At 44.6% G+C, this 14,115-nt stretch overlaps 1 protein-coding gene across 8 annotated transcripts in view; it reads right to left on the bottom strand.

The window, feature by feature from the left end:
* Positions 1 to 5,688: 5,688 nt before the first annotated feature.
* LOC149354174 (uncharacterized) overlaps positions 5,689 to 14,115 on the bottom strand; it is a 110,471-nt gene continuing 102,044 nt past the window's right edge. For 7 of the 8 annotated variants that reach the window (XR_016291205.1, XR_016291206.1, XR_016291204.1 and 4 more), the window contains one exon: positions 5,689 to 5,883. The gene's annotated coding sequence lies outside the window, so the exon portion shown is untranslated. The remainder of the gene's footprint in view (positions 5,884 to 14,115) is intronic. The other variant, XR_016291202.1, reaches the window with a different exon arrangement.

The raw sequence follows: 14,115 nt of genomic DNA on the forward strand, positions 1-14,115 counted from the left end.
AAAAATTAATCTGTATTTGTTGTGCCTGTAATAATTGTTTCTTGTAGCTTTTGCTTGTTTTGATTCTTTTGCTTCCGGTAGGAGTAATTGCACAGTTTGCCCCAATTCTCAGGCTGTTTTAATCTTTAATTTAATATTGTGTGAATAGAAGAAAAATAGCAAAGAGGTCTGTTACAGTGTCAGGTATTCATGCCTTTTCAAAAATGTGTGGACAGAACGAGTGCAGTGCATTTTATTTGTTCTGCTCAGTAAATAACCTGATTTGAAACTTTGCAAGCATTGTTCTGAACATATTGAATTATGATTGATTTCTACTGCAGTCTGGGCATTTAAATTCTTCTAGAGGGGCTGTTGGCACTTATTGTACTGTCTGCATCATTTTTTCATTGAGCACAGGTTCATCTGATGGTATGCTCTTTCATGCTTCGCCTTCAATGGGTTAAAATGTGTGCTTTACACAATTTTCTTGCCTCAGCAGCTTTGATACCAACTAAAGTCAAGAGCTTTCAACCTGACATCTTAACAATAAGCAAATTATTTCTACTTCTATTTAATAAGAAAAGTTCAGCTTTCTGATGACCAAGTAACCATACGACCCATATCCCACATTGCAGTTCTAATCCCTACTGTATCTCTCTGCTTGGTGAAAATGCCATCATACCTTTCAATGAAAATTAAGTCTGTCTTGTACTAACATTGCACTTACTTGAAGGAGCTTTAAACCTTTTTTTCTACAGTCATGAAGGCAGTAGCTGATAAGCTATAGTTCAGGTGAAATATAATTTGCTTTCACTGGGCAATTGCCATCTGGATTTACATATGTGCAAGGGAAACATCCTAAACTTAGAATTCGACATAGTTGCAGCTGATATGAACTAATATCACCCAGTCTCAACCAGAAATCTGTTGGCCACAGTTTCAAATTAAGAATCATAGCTGTTTGCTAATATATGATGCCACACCTTCTCTAGCAAAGCAGCTTCACTGTTCAAGCTGGAACCAAGTGAAACTGTGTAATCAAAACTGAGGTGTGCCTGAAATATCATTGCAAATAGTTCTAGTTAATGACATAATAAAAGCCAAATGTTTGTCCTGGACCAATAGCAGGTCAACTTCACAAGCATGGCAGATTTCGAGTGGTCACCAGCTATGAAAACCACAGGGTTGTGTGTGATCTCAGCAGGGGTCAGTTGGGATTTGTGAGACTAAACTGTCTACATTTTCAGTTGATACCAGTCAAAAGCCTGCAGGTATTTTAAGGCTTCTGCTGTAATCTTTCTGTGCATGGTATGTCCCAGCTGGGATTAGTTCTTTTATAAGGAATTAACAGCTCTTAAAGGGATCTGCTTTTACACTGGCTAAGCTTGAAAAACAGTAGTAGGGAATAAAGTGTGTATACACTTTAGTGACCGCAGTGGGAACTGCTCGAGGAAAGAGCTGGGTATGCATTCGTAGGCGTGGCTGCGAGTGCTCCTGGCCTATGCAGTTTCGCCCATTTGGGCACCCCAAACTCGGTGCACTGCAGCCGCGATGAGAATCACAATTTGAGAAATCTCAAAAGTGATGCGGATATTACGGTCAGCTATAATCAACCTCTCAATAAATGAGGTGCATTACTGTAACTGGTAAAAAGTTAAATATTATATATTAATTTACAAGCCTGCGGGTTAAATAAATATCTTAGCTGTATTTAATCTATTTAAAAAATTGCCACATCTTCAGTGAAACACTCTGTAGGCCATCACTTTTGGACTAATTATAGCTTGTAGAGTACTTTCTCGAAGATAAATTAGGATTGGCATATATACTTTGCAATTGAAAACTCTCACATTCACCAGCTGAATTAATTTTATTTTATTTTTTTTGTTTCTGCTATACACGCTTTTCTTATTTTCTTCTTCAGTGACTACTACAAATTTCACATTGCAGTAAAAACCAGTTCAGCTGCAAATGTCGGTGCACATACTACGACACATTTCGCCAGTGATCAACCTGTGCCAGCTCGCCCCGTTACCCCTGCTTCTGGCCGAAAACCTCAACTGCAGCAATGAAATCAGCATTCTTGAATTCTTGAATATGCATGACATTTATGGTCATGTTGTCCAGGTGGTGATGTACGTGATTTGTGTGCATCTGGGAGAGACAATATGAAGTTAAATTTTTGGGCTACATATATGCCTGTACGACCTAAAGTGAGAGTTGAGAGTGCACTCAAGTGTCCACATATAGTTGTTAAATGCACCAGAGCATCGAATGCAACAAAACACATTGCTGCAGAGTTTTTCATAGGGCCATAAAAAAAAAAAGTAACAGCCAGGAAACGTAGCAGATGAATGTTTAGCGTGAAAAAAAATTGTACACCGTTGCCTGCAGTTTTTTTTATTATTATGACGTGTGCGCCATATTCTTCTCTGGAATTAGCAAGGCTGTGGGTTCTCACGATCGTTCTGCATGAGCAAAGAAAACCAAACAACACAAGTGATGAGTGTGCTATTTTTTCCATGATGCTATGCCAACTATATATACAGCTCAAATGTCGATTCCGTTTCTGAGCAGCTGTCTGTGGAAGGGTTTTAGCAGGTAAGAAGGAGCAGCCTAGAGCGTGCGAAGCTGTGGTACGCGTGCTCCTCTTCGCTGTTATAGCGGTGGCCACATTAATCCCATAGGATCATCGCCTATTGGAATCTCGAAATTGTGTATCTTAAAGTGCAGGTGACAAGAATAAAGCGGATGGCAAAAACAAAACCGTCGGAGCCAACGCGTGCAACCGCATCTCGTAGAGTGCTGCTTGTGCCGTCTGCCGCGGCATAGTTTCGTTTTCGCGCGTTAGGGTCGTTCGCGCTGGCATCACAGCGGCGATGTAACTGTGCCAACAGCCGCACCAAAAATCACCTATTCTGTAAGCGTGCTCGCTTTGGCGTGGGGGCTTCCCGCCAGAAGTTGCCTAACACAGCGGCGGACAAGCACCGATAGAGTGTATAGTTTCGCTTTTTCTACCCGGCCGGCACTGACATTGCACACGCATTGAACAAATGCCGGAACGGTGTAAACTATCACCGCGAGGCGACTTCCGCGGCATGCGATGCGGAAATGATGCAACAATTGCATTATGTAACAGATACAGGCGATCGAGTTTCAATTACGTATACATGGGCTTCGATCTATGGCAGCTGGACTGGCTCATAAAAACGAGGTAAAACGCAGCAACCGCGAACGTAACAGTGGGGTTCTACTCGAGGTTTGTTTTGCAGAAAAAAAAATCAATCCTTCCACTTTTGATTGTGATGATAGAAGCGCCAGCTGCGGAACAACATATAACGCGTGCTTCCATCTCGTATCGATATCACCGTTTAGCTGTACCGCATGCAGGCACCACGATCAGTGCTTTTAGTGGCAAAACCTATTGTGCACGACCCTTCCTCAAACACACGTACTCACGGTGAACTCTCGTTGTTTCGTGCTCGCTTTCTTAGCTCAAACTTTTGGTCAAATTCTATTCGAACTGAGGGTGCCAAGAGTGGACACGTGTGTGCGGCACAGTGGTTTTGTAGCCGCGTGCTCTCTTTGAGCAGTCTTATATTTATGTTTGTTGCGAGTAAACTTTTGAGATTTGCGCCAAGACTTTTGAAGATGAAGACAAGGACCATCACGTTTAGAGCCACATTGTGCGCGCGCCACGAAAAGGATATATATCGTTGCAACGCCAAGCACCAATGGTCGGGCATACCTCGACGTCTAATACTTCAAACTGTTAAGGGTCTGAAAATTTGTTCAAATCATGCCGATTTGAAATTAAGGGTAAGGGGACCGAAAATAGTTCTTGACACAGAGTTCGAAATAAAGAGAGCCCGACCAAAGGGTTTAATTCATTCACATTATGCGACCGCTCATCAGCACTGGCAGCATTAGCGGCGCCTCATGCGATGCCACTCGATCGGCCTCGCATGTTCTAAAATAAACTGGCCCCACGTCGTGACAGGAGCTCAGGGGGAAAAAAAAGAACTGCAGTGAAGCAGCCGCAAAGACCACAACCCACACCAAGCAACGCGCGCATAGTGCATGTAATGGCCTTTCATAGGCTATCGGTCCGGGGGCTGTCGAAAGCACGATGGCCGCGTGCAGCACGCTGCATTGCCATGCTTCATCATCGGTCAGGACAGGTAAACTGTACGGCCGTTGAATAAGCGTGTACTACCGGCAGTTTTGTCGCAATGAAACACGAGATTTTGACGGGACCGAAGTACCTTTTCGTAAATACCGCAGATTTGAATGAAGCGATTTCCGTGTGTGTACAGTACACACCGTACATACCTCTCGGGCAATAATGGCCCTTAGTAGCTGAGAAAGGCTAGAGCAAAAAAAAAAAATTAAATCTGACATTAACAAGTGATGCGAATTCAATCAGCCACTGTTCTGTTTGAGGAAAGATAGGTCAAAAACGGTAATAGAAGACTGTAAATCGAATTTACCAAATATCATTCTAATCATTTAGGGCCTTTTATTAACATGTGACGACCAACATTACCCAGTTTGTGCACCCAAAGCATCTGCATGAAAACAATTCCTGCTCAAAAAGTGCCTTCAAAAGAAATATAGTTTGCAAGAGACTGAAGCTACCGTATAGAAATTGGCAGATGTCTTGAACCTGAAAACAATGGATGAACTAGCCACGTGATGTTTTCCATGTCATGTTGCATGGCATGAATTAACATGGAAGAGTTTTCTTTATGCTCTGTCAGAGTGCAGTTTAGGGAGATACCAATTTCACTAACTACCAGCGAGAGCCAAGCGCTACAGAATCTGCCTCATTTGCAGTAGGTCTCTTCGATTTGGCAGCACCAGCTGCACCAGTTCAAGGGGTGCAGCACCGTTGTCCTCGTTTTTCCGGTGCCGCGCGCGCCCCCTGCACTTTCCTCCTCGTTTTGCCAAGGTGCAGGCCTAGTTCTGCACGAGTTCTTCGCCACCTTGCACTCGGTCAGAAGGTAGTGCAGCATGGCGCGCCTGCACTTGCGCCTTCGTTTTGCCAGTGGCTGGTGCGCGCTAGTGTACGGGCTGTATCTGCACTTGTTGAACTGGCGCTGCACGCTCACGTGACTGCTTGGTGCCGCTGCAGAACTAGTACAGCCAGTGCAAGCCAAATCGAAGAGACCTAGTGGGTTGGAACCCCAGTAGTGCTAGGACGGTTGCCTAGCCTTATTGAAATACCTACAAAGACCATCCAGTTAAAAGCACCCAGATTACAATATTCAGCAAGAGCTTTCCTAGCACTGTCAGTGCTGAATGAGGTGGAGGTATAGGCAGAAGCATCCGACATCAAGGGATGGTGCTATCAGAAAAGGTGTACCTACCTGTAAAAAAAGTTGAAATTCGTCCCTCCTATGCATTGAAAGTACACGTGCAGCACCCACAAACATTCATTACCTGATCTACATTTTCACTGGGCTTCAGTACCCATTTAGCAGTAGTCTCAGAGCAGCTTGCCAGTGAAATTTCTTTTCCTCATTAACTTTGTGCAGCATTTTCTGCTGCAGGGGCATAAACAGAAAGGCAATATGCGGCTCTGCAGAGGAAACAATGTGGAGGCTGGGTATGGTCTCAACCGACTGTTTTGTAACATGATTTTTCTATAGGGCCAACCAAGTTGTTAGTAACCTATTCATATGCTTCATTAATCACCGACAAGGCACGTTGGTAGGAATACTTTATTTGGCACAGCAGTTCTGGCAGCAATGGGTATATTGTCATTCTGCTTGTAGGCCAAGGTGCAGACTTGTGAGCACGTTGTTGAGCCAGTAGCCTGGAACGATGGATAGGTGCCTTGGACCAGAGAATGCTGCGTCATGCAAGGTCGGTTGCTGCAGTCCTTCCCCTAGTGTCAGCCATCTGCAGGGTTGGATGCCATGAAAAGAGAAAACAAAAGTGGGCAAGCTCAGAAAAGTAAAATGCAACTAATAAACCACTAAGAGAAACCACACACACAAAAAAAAGGAATGCATGCAAGAGAGAAAAAAGATAAGGGCATCTCCCAACTGTGTTCAGGAAAGTAAAAACAGCGCTAAATTCTACACAAACCACACAGAAAGACGGACAGGACGGACGCTGCCGTCTTTCTGTGTGCCGTCCTGTCTGTCTTTCTGTGTGGTTTGTGTAGAATTTAGCACTGTTTTTACTTTCCTGAACACAATGTCACACCAACTAGCCCAGCAAAAGGTACTGTTAAACATCTCCCAACCGACTATCGCAGCAGCCTACGCACTCCTGTAGTGGCCTTGTGCATGGACATTTGAAAGATCCTAAAAAAAGGATAAAAGCAACATTGTTGAAGATGTGCTGGAAGAACCACACTCAAAAAGAAGTGTGCACAGAGCTCAAGAGAGAATGAAAATAGTCAAGACAAACAACGAAAGGGTTTCACTGGGTCAGACCAGTACTCATTAAGAGAATGAAATTATCAGGTTCCAAGCCTTGGCAGTTAAGCTTGGCCAGCCCACAACACTGCCGCATTTCCTTTTGCGGCTTCCGACGCTGGCACCACGGTGGAAGAAAGAGACTAGGTGTCTGAACACGGCTGCCGCGCCGGCGACTTTTTTGCTCGTAGTTTACGCCTCTCTCGGCAGATGGCGTGAATCGTTGGGGGGTGAACTGTAGCACCCGATGCGGCGCGCGGACCTCCACAAACATTCACACGCATGTAAGAATGACAAGTAAATTGCCCGATATATGTCTGTATACTATATTAAACGTCCGGCAAGCCTTTAGAAGCAAGCTTAGGTATATGCTCATGATTATTTCAGCTTAGAACTGCTATTCATACCTAAGCGTGCTTTGATACTCGTAAACGTCCAATATATCGACCACAGTGGAATCGCCCGCGTGTTTACTAGAGCTCAGCTTGTACAAACGCAAAACAATCTGGCTTGTGCGGAATGCAGAATTCTTAAAAAGAAATTTTCAAATACGCGCTATTAAGATGTCAATAAATCCTAGTCACGCATGTCAAATATGCTAGCTTCCGATAACGGAAGGTGATCGTTGGTTCCCGCTTGGTTTTGTGTCGGGCATTATTGCTCACGTAGATGCTGGCTTTCCAATTCCATATCTGCGCGAAAATAGTGGCCCAACGCAAACTGCGGGCTGCCGCGTGTTCCTGAAATGCACTGTCTCCACCTCTGCTTTGCCGCCACAAGCGTACAGGCATGCGAAGTAAAGTTTGAAGGCCGTGCTCTCGAAATGTCTCATAAAACAACCGGCTAAGACGGATTTTATTTTTCAGATTCATGCAGACGTCGCCAGCACAATATCACATCGGCGGCCGAATTTCGATGAAGGCGAAATTCTAGAGGCCCGTGCACTGTGCGATGCCAGTGCACGTTAAAGAACCACAGGTGGTCGAAATTTCCGGAGCCCTTCACTGCGGCGTCCCTCATAGCCTGAGTCACTTTGGGACGTTAAACTCCCATAAACCAAACCAAACCTAAATTCAGGACTGCTGTGCTTTTCAAGGTGTTTGGCATTCTAGAAAAGCCTTGAAGGCTTCCTAAGATGTACTGATCAATTTGCGCTACAAGGGACATACACACGGAAACACAAACGGACGAAGCGCATGCGCTTCGTCCGTTTGTGTTTCCGTGTGTATGTCCCTTGTAGCGCGAATTGATCAGTATGAAGCACCAACTAGCCCCCGCTCTTGCATTCCTAAGATGTTGCATTTTCACTTTCTAGTCAATTTTTGTCTGTTTGCAGACCTGCGTCATTCGCATAGCAATGTAATAGTGAAACAAATTTGCCATCATATCTTCTTTATGCTCCACACATGGGAACGAGAATGTATGCTTTGCTAGCATTGCTTCAATTATTACCTCATACGCATTCATATGTGTGGCATTTTGCTGAAATTCTTTTTCAGCGATCTGCAGCAAAGAAAAAATCCTGAGATTTGGGTGCAGGAGCCCACCTCTTGTCTTACATTGCACAAGTATGCTTTCAGGCTGAGCATGGACCTCAGTTTCTTCAACAGCCCTTCAACATTTTTCTGCACATAAACCCAGCCAGGTAATACACAATGCAGTCAGCAGCCTCTGGCTCTGCGCATACCTCACCAAACGCTTCATCGCACTCAACCTCCGCGGCAACCAATCCATCCAGTTTGCATTTTAGCTGCTGAAGACGAGTCTCTTGTTTTCTGTCCATTTGGAACGCAAGCTTTAGATCAGCCAACGTAAGCACATGTGTTTCCCGAGCTTGCTGCTCTACCTCGCAGTTCCCAAGCTTGGGTGGTTTGATCAGGCTATACACTGAAAGCATGTTATATAGCTGAAGAAATGTGGGTAATAAGGGATGGTCATTCTGACCGCCTTCTTGGCGGATTGTCAAAAAAAAAACACTCTAATACATCCTGGTTAAATTTTCCAGACAGTACGTACTTGAAGCCACACTGTTTGAGCAAATATCTTGTCAGTTCTAAAGCTGACAAAACTGTGACACGCAAGCCTGCTACAGTCTGCTCTGTCAGAAAATGATCGCGAGATATCCTTCCAACCACCACTTCCCCCTCCCGCTTGTTGAACCAGTACAAGAAGGAGGCGAGAACTGAGATCTTTGCTGCCTGCACTGATGCCTTCTTTGGAATGATTGCGATTGAGTGCGTCAAACAGATCGTTAAATTACAAGGTGAATTCTACTGTGCCCTTAACATTCTCCAGTCCCACTTTTTTTTTCTTTGCTAGTAAAACTCCAGCCCGCTGGTCACACTTCAACTGAACAGTTGGGAGCGAGTTTTACGCGCATCTCAGATTAATATGGGTATGCATATGTGAGCTTGTGGCAAACACGCAAGTGTCCAGGCTGCTTTTGGTCTTGAACAAAAAGCTTATCATAGTGTGTCCATTGGACACGGCCACCAGGAAAGTTTAGAACCTTTTGGGAATGCAGACGGTTGCGCAAACATTTCATAAGATGCGGAGCATCCGAAAAGACAAATATGCTACGCTTGTCATCAACAGGGAGGGACGAAACAGCTTTTACCCATCACACAATACACAGGAGTGTATGACGGAAAATATAATGGGCAAAGAAAGACACGTGGCACAAAAACAAGCGCAGCGATCACTCCAAATGCAGTTGCCGGCACACACGCCGCCCACACGCCCGCTGACCCCCTAATCTGCTAGCGCCATCTCACGACGCTCCCAGAAAACACGAGCGGACGGTCGTCAACATCACCTGCTGGAAATGCACTGTCGTTCAGACACCTAGTATATTCTTCCACCGTGGCTGGCACACAGGAGGTCAAAAGCTCCATATGCTAAACCCAAAACCTTAAAGGGACACTGAGGAGAGCACTATTAATATTTTTTTTATAGTAAAATCAGATAGTTCGGCATGTCATGGCTTTGTTGCCACTTGGCCGGCAGCGAAAGATGCATTTATTTCTAAGAAATTTGGATTCGAAGTTGAAAAAGTTTTTCCCGCCGCTCTGATTCAAACTTGGGATTCGTCTATGACGACAGAGGACTAAGAGACGTGAAACATGACGTACACATGACGTAACGCAGACTCCGTGATTTCTGGTTGCCAGCAGTGCGGCCTAGCAGCAGCCGAAAAGAAAGCTACCGCCGGCCGCACGTTGAAGGCATCTATCGGCTATTGCGGCCGTCGCTACAGTCGCTTCGATTACGTTTGCACTGGCGTTTTGCCAGCGTTACGATGGATCTCGTTCTCGAAGTCGTCAACGAAGTTCTCGCAAATAGACACCTTTAGTATACCGTGTACCTTGTTACCGCTAGCGGAATACCGGGAGCCCGCCTACCGCCGGAAAACAGGCGCTTATTTGTCCCGATGCTTCAGGAGCGCGCGTAGCAGCCGGGCACGTGGCGCCATCTGGCGACGTCAAGGAGATTTGCGCATGCATTGGCTGCGCCTCAGTGATGCATGGTTTCTCGGTTCCTGGTGTTGCTAGAACCATTCGTTCTAGCAACACTGTTTTGTTCTATGATCTCATCACGCTTGTACTTGCGAGTTTGGCCTGTGGCGGCGATACCTGTATTTTGGTTCTTGCTCTTTTCTACGTTACAAGAGCTTTGTTGTCAGTATGAGTGGCGTTTTTGTAATCAGGAGCTGGTATTCTGTCGATACAAGCCAACTTCAATTTCTCCTCAGTGTCCCTTTAAAGGGATACTGAAGCAAAATCTGAAAATTGAACAAAAACGCTGCAAATAGATTCTCGGAATGTGATTACACCGAAATCTAGTCGTCACTGCGCATATTTTTCAGCGGATGGTTTTATTTTCGATGTTTCATGAGCGCGCGCCAAGCCCTCCCGGTCAGCGCGAGGTGAAGAGCGTGACGTCATGGCACCCTCCCGCGGCGACAAGTATGGCGGCGCCCTTCGATGCATGAAACTAATGAAACCTCGCTTCGGACTGGTTGCGTCGTTGTTACTGGCTTCTTCAGCGCGGTCACTGGCCATAAATGGGCCACCGGTCTTTCGCTTCGTCTCCTGTCGCCCATAAGAAAACTTACGAGTAATAAATTTGCTTTATTTTTTATTTAGAGTGACGATTCTGCCTCCTTTAGGCTAAGCGGGGTGTCGGTTTGTTGACAACAATGCTTCTCCTCCTAACCGCCAGATGGCGCCACTAGTCTGAACATCGTTGCGCTTCGGTTTTAAAAGTGAGAATGTTAGAAATGGCGTAAGGTCCGGAAAAAGTTGCTGCATTTAGCGGACGTAAGCGTGCATACGGTTATGGTATGTAAACAGCATCAATTAACATTTTGACATATCTGTGTACGCCGTGAGTAGCGATGGCAATCGTGCTTCTGCGGGAACGGTGGGCACGCGGGTGTAATGACGTCTAGTCGCAGCTTCCACAGGCGGCCGCCAGGTGCAACAATACGGCAATAAATAGTGAAAAACAGTATGTCATCCACCTTTTTCGCTAAAATGCTTGTCATATTTATCAATTTTAGCAGACAAGCTCTTGTTTACATCCAAAAGAGCAGCTCCAAAAGTTTGGTTCAGTATCCCTTTAAAATAGGGGGGACACCAAATTTTTGGTTGGCGTCTTTGTTTCAAATATTGCATTGCCCCAGGGCACATACACATGACACATGCTGCACGATTCATATATGCACTATAAATTTATTACCGCATTACTTATACTGAGCGGTTTCGCTTTCCGAGCGCTGGGGTGCGTTATGACGTCACTCTCAAAAGCAGCAACCCTGGTCACGCGGGCTCCAAAAGTAGACAAAGGGACTGCTGCGTCGTCTGCTCTCGTACACATGCTGTACATAGCAGGGCTTTTCGAATTGCCGGCCGGTACTATGACATGCTTAGCAAAGCCAAGCGGGTGAGGGGCAACGTCGAGTTCTGAAACCAAGCAGCTCACTTGGGACGATCTCAGTCGGAATACGCGATTTCAGCGTTGTATTTAGCTTTGGAACACTCCGCCCATTCCAAAAGGATAAAAGGGTGCAACAATTTCTGGGAGTCTTTGGTGATCTCGCGAGTATATTGTGTATTCATAAGCAGATAAAATTTGTTTTGTACAATGCATTTTTAAAATAAATATTTGCTTTCCTTGTGCTTTGCTGCGTATGAAATTAGAGCTAGTTCTCAGCAATGCTGCTGTTCCTGTTGCAGCTTGAATAAGCTCTTGTGATCTAGATGCCAACTGAAAGCAGCATCTGCTTGCATTGGATGAAATGCTCCCAGTGCAGTGCATTGCTGCTATCCACATTGCACATAAAAGAAGAATCTAATCCCACTCAAACAAATATCTTTCCGCGTGGTTTACATAGTAGAGTTTTCTTGTGGTGTGGACGGAATAACAAAAATCTGCGGACAAAAAGACTAAAATGTAGCCGTTAAATGCATTCCTGAATTATATATGCTATCTAGGCAAGCTGAAGCATTCAACAAAAATTAAAACTGGACGTCCAGCAAGCTACTCATTTTGAATTCCCAACGGCCGAAGCGAGAAACATAGTGGCGATAATAATGGACAGTATACATGATCAATTCACAGAAAAAAATGAATGAAGCCGCAAAAGCTGCATTGAAAAGAGATTTGCTTCCCGTGCTTGAGAAAGCTCCTTTTATGAAGTCAATCTTTTTATAACAGGTGGCTACCCTTTTCTTCTTTCGTCCCAGCATTTGATGTTCTCTGCCAAGTGCGTGTCAACATCAAATTTTTCATTTTGAAGCAGATAATAGTAATAAAATTCAGAGCAAATACAACTGAATAATCTAGAGTAGTTCAGATATCAATACAGGTAGTTAAAATTACAATACAAACATGCTTCCTCAAAATGCAGCAATGAAACAGAATATTCCACACCAATATTTTACTCCTCATAATTTATCACATCCTAATGCTTACTGACTATCTCAATGAATGAGGGGAAATCATGTAGAATGGTAAAATTTGCCTAAAGCATAACTGTGTGCAGGGAAAAACCTGACAGCTTGAATTTGCAAGCTGGCAAGTGGAGATGCTCTTGCCACAGTTCGCACTGAAAAGGAGTAGGACGTGATGTGGCACACTGCTGAGAAACAAAAGATTATACAAAAAATCAATGAACAGCAGCTTAAGCTACAACGCGAGTGAGAGCTTTAACACGACTGCGTCTTCCACGCTGCCTCGTGACACCTAGAGACAGGTCCAACCGTGAAATGCTGTCCCAGATGCATCATTCTTGACGGGACATGGCCCGCTGAACTCTTGTGTATGGGTTTAACCACACTGGAATCCCTAGCCATAACGGGCCCACAGATGCTGGCACATTTCAATTCGGAATCTCTGCAGCAATTTTGGCAGCTGTTTTCCTTCTCACCAGACGAAAAGTGCCTCAGTGATCTGGGCTCTTAGATTTGGAAGTTGCTTAAAATTATACTCACAAGTTCCTGCTCTCTTTTAATGGTTCATAAGAGTGGTGGCCATATGTGCTTTTACAGAAGAAACAAAGAGCACCACTTTGAGAAAATGCTGGAAAATTATCTAAACGAAACACTCCGCATGCTTTCATGGGATTCATAAACTGCTCATTATACTGCCAGAGATTATTTCTGGCTTTCAAAGGTTGATTTTTCCATCAGTGAAAAGTACTGTCGTTTCCTGCCTTTCTTTCCCATGAAGGCATCCTGTGCTCACTCTGGCATCCCTTTAGACAGCAGCAGTGCCATGGGACAAGCACCAAGAGATTTCCATAAAAAATATCAGCTTTCTATGACCTTATCACAGCTCGAACCGCAAAGAAACTAGCCTCTATTTGTTTGTTTCTGCAATGGCCTACAAGATTGACGAGGCCTGAGAGCAAGATTTCCAGATTGATTTTGATGCCACGCTAGGGTGGCGTGGCTCCTCGCATGAGTACATTGAAAGTGCATGAATTCTGCACATTGCTATGACTACGGCATATTCCACAGAAAATACTTTTGAATGCAGCTATGTCTATCCATATGCACCAGCCCAAATTTACTGTCGAGTCCGGGAACCAGTACAGAACGAACCAGTATATACAATGCTCACATCATGGACGACAAGGAAAAGACACCCAAAACAGACAGGCTGCCATGCCTTATACATGTTAGAAGAAAAAATATGCCACGCCAATGTGAACAGACCGTGTGCTGGGCACTCACAGTACCAAAGAAACTTGCGGCAGACCACTGCGTTAATTTCAGTCAGTCCTTTTTTCCAACCTGGCCACTTTCTTGATCGTATCCCTCAATTCACTCATTTTTACAGGTAAAGAACATTCCCCTGATGATTCAAGGCTGCTACACACCCTGTAAAGCCATCACAGCCCTTCAGAGAAATATAGCAGAACCTTGCTATTCTGTTCGTGGTTGGTCTAATCTGCCGTATAACAAACCCAAAACTTATGCGTGTAACGCTATTTTTTTTCACAATATAAATCCTGGATAACTTTCTGAAACGATTCCCTGGTGTACATGTCCATAATTTCATCAAATTCTGATGGCATGGTGCATTCAGAGACCAAGAGGACATGCCAGCCAAGCTAGTCATCATTTTTCGATACTTTGCCCAAATGCACTTGAGCACTGCGGAGAAGGCTATGAAAAAAATCAAGGAGACAAAGCATCTTACA

Source organism: Amblyomma mixtum, chromosome 3 (assembly GCF_055824585.1).
Source record: "Amblyomma mixtum isolate Tamu chromosome 3, ASM5582458v1, whole genome shotgun sequence".
Lineage (NCBI taxonomy): Eukaryota > Metazoa > Arthropoda > Arachnida > Ixodida > Ixodidae > Amblyomma > Amblyomma mixtum.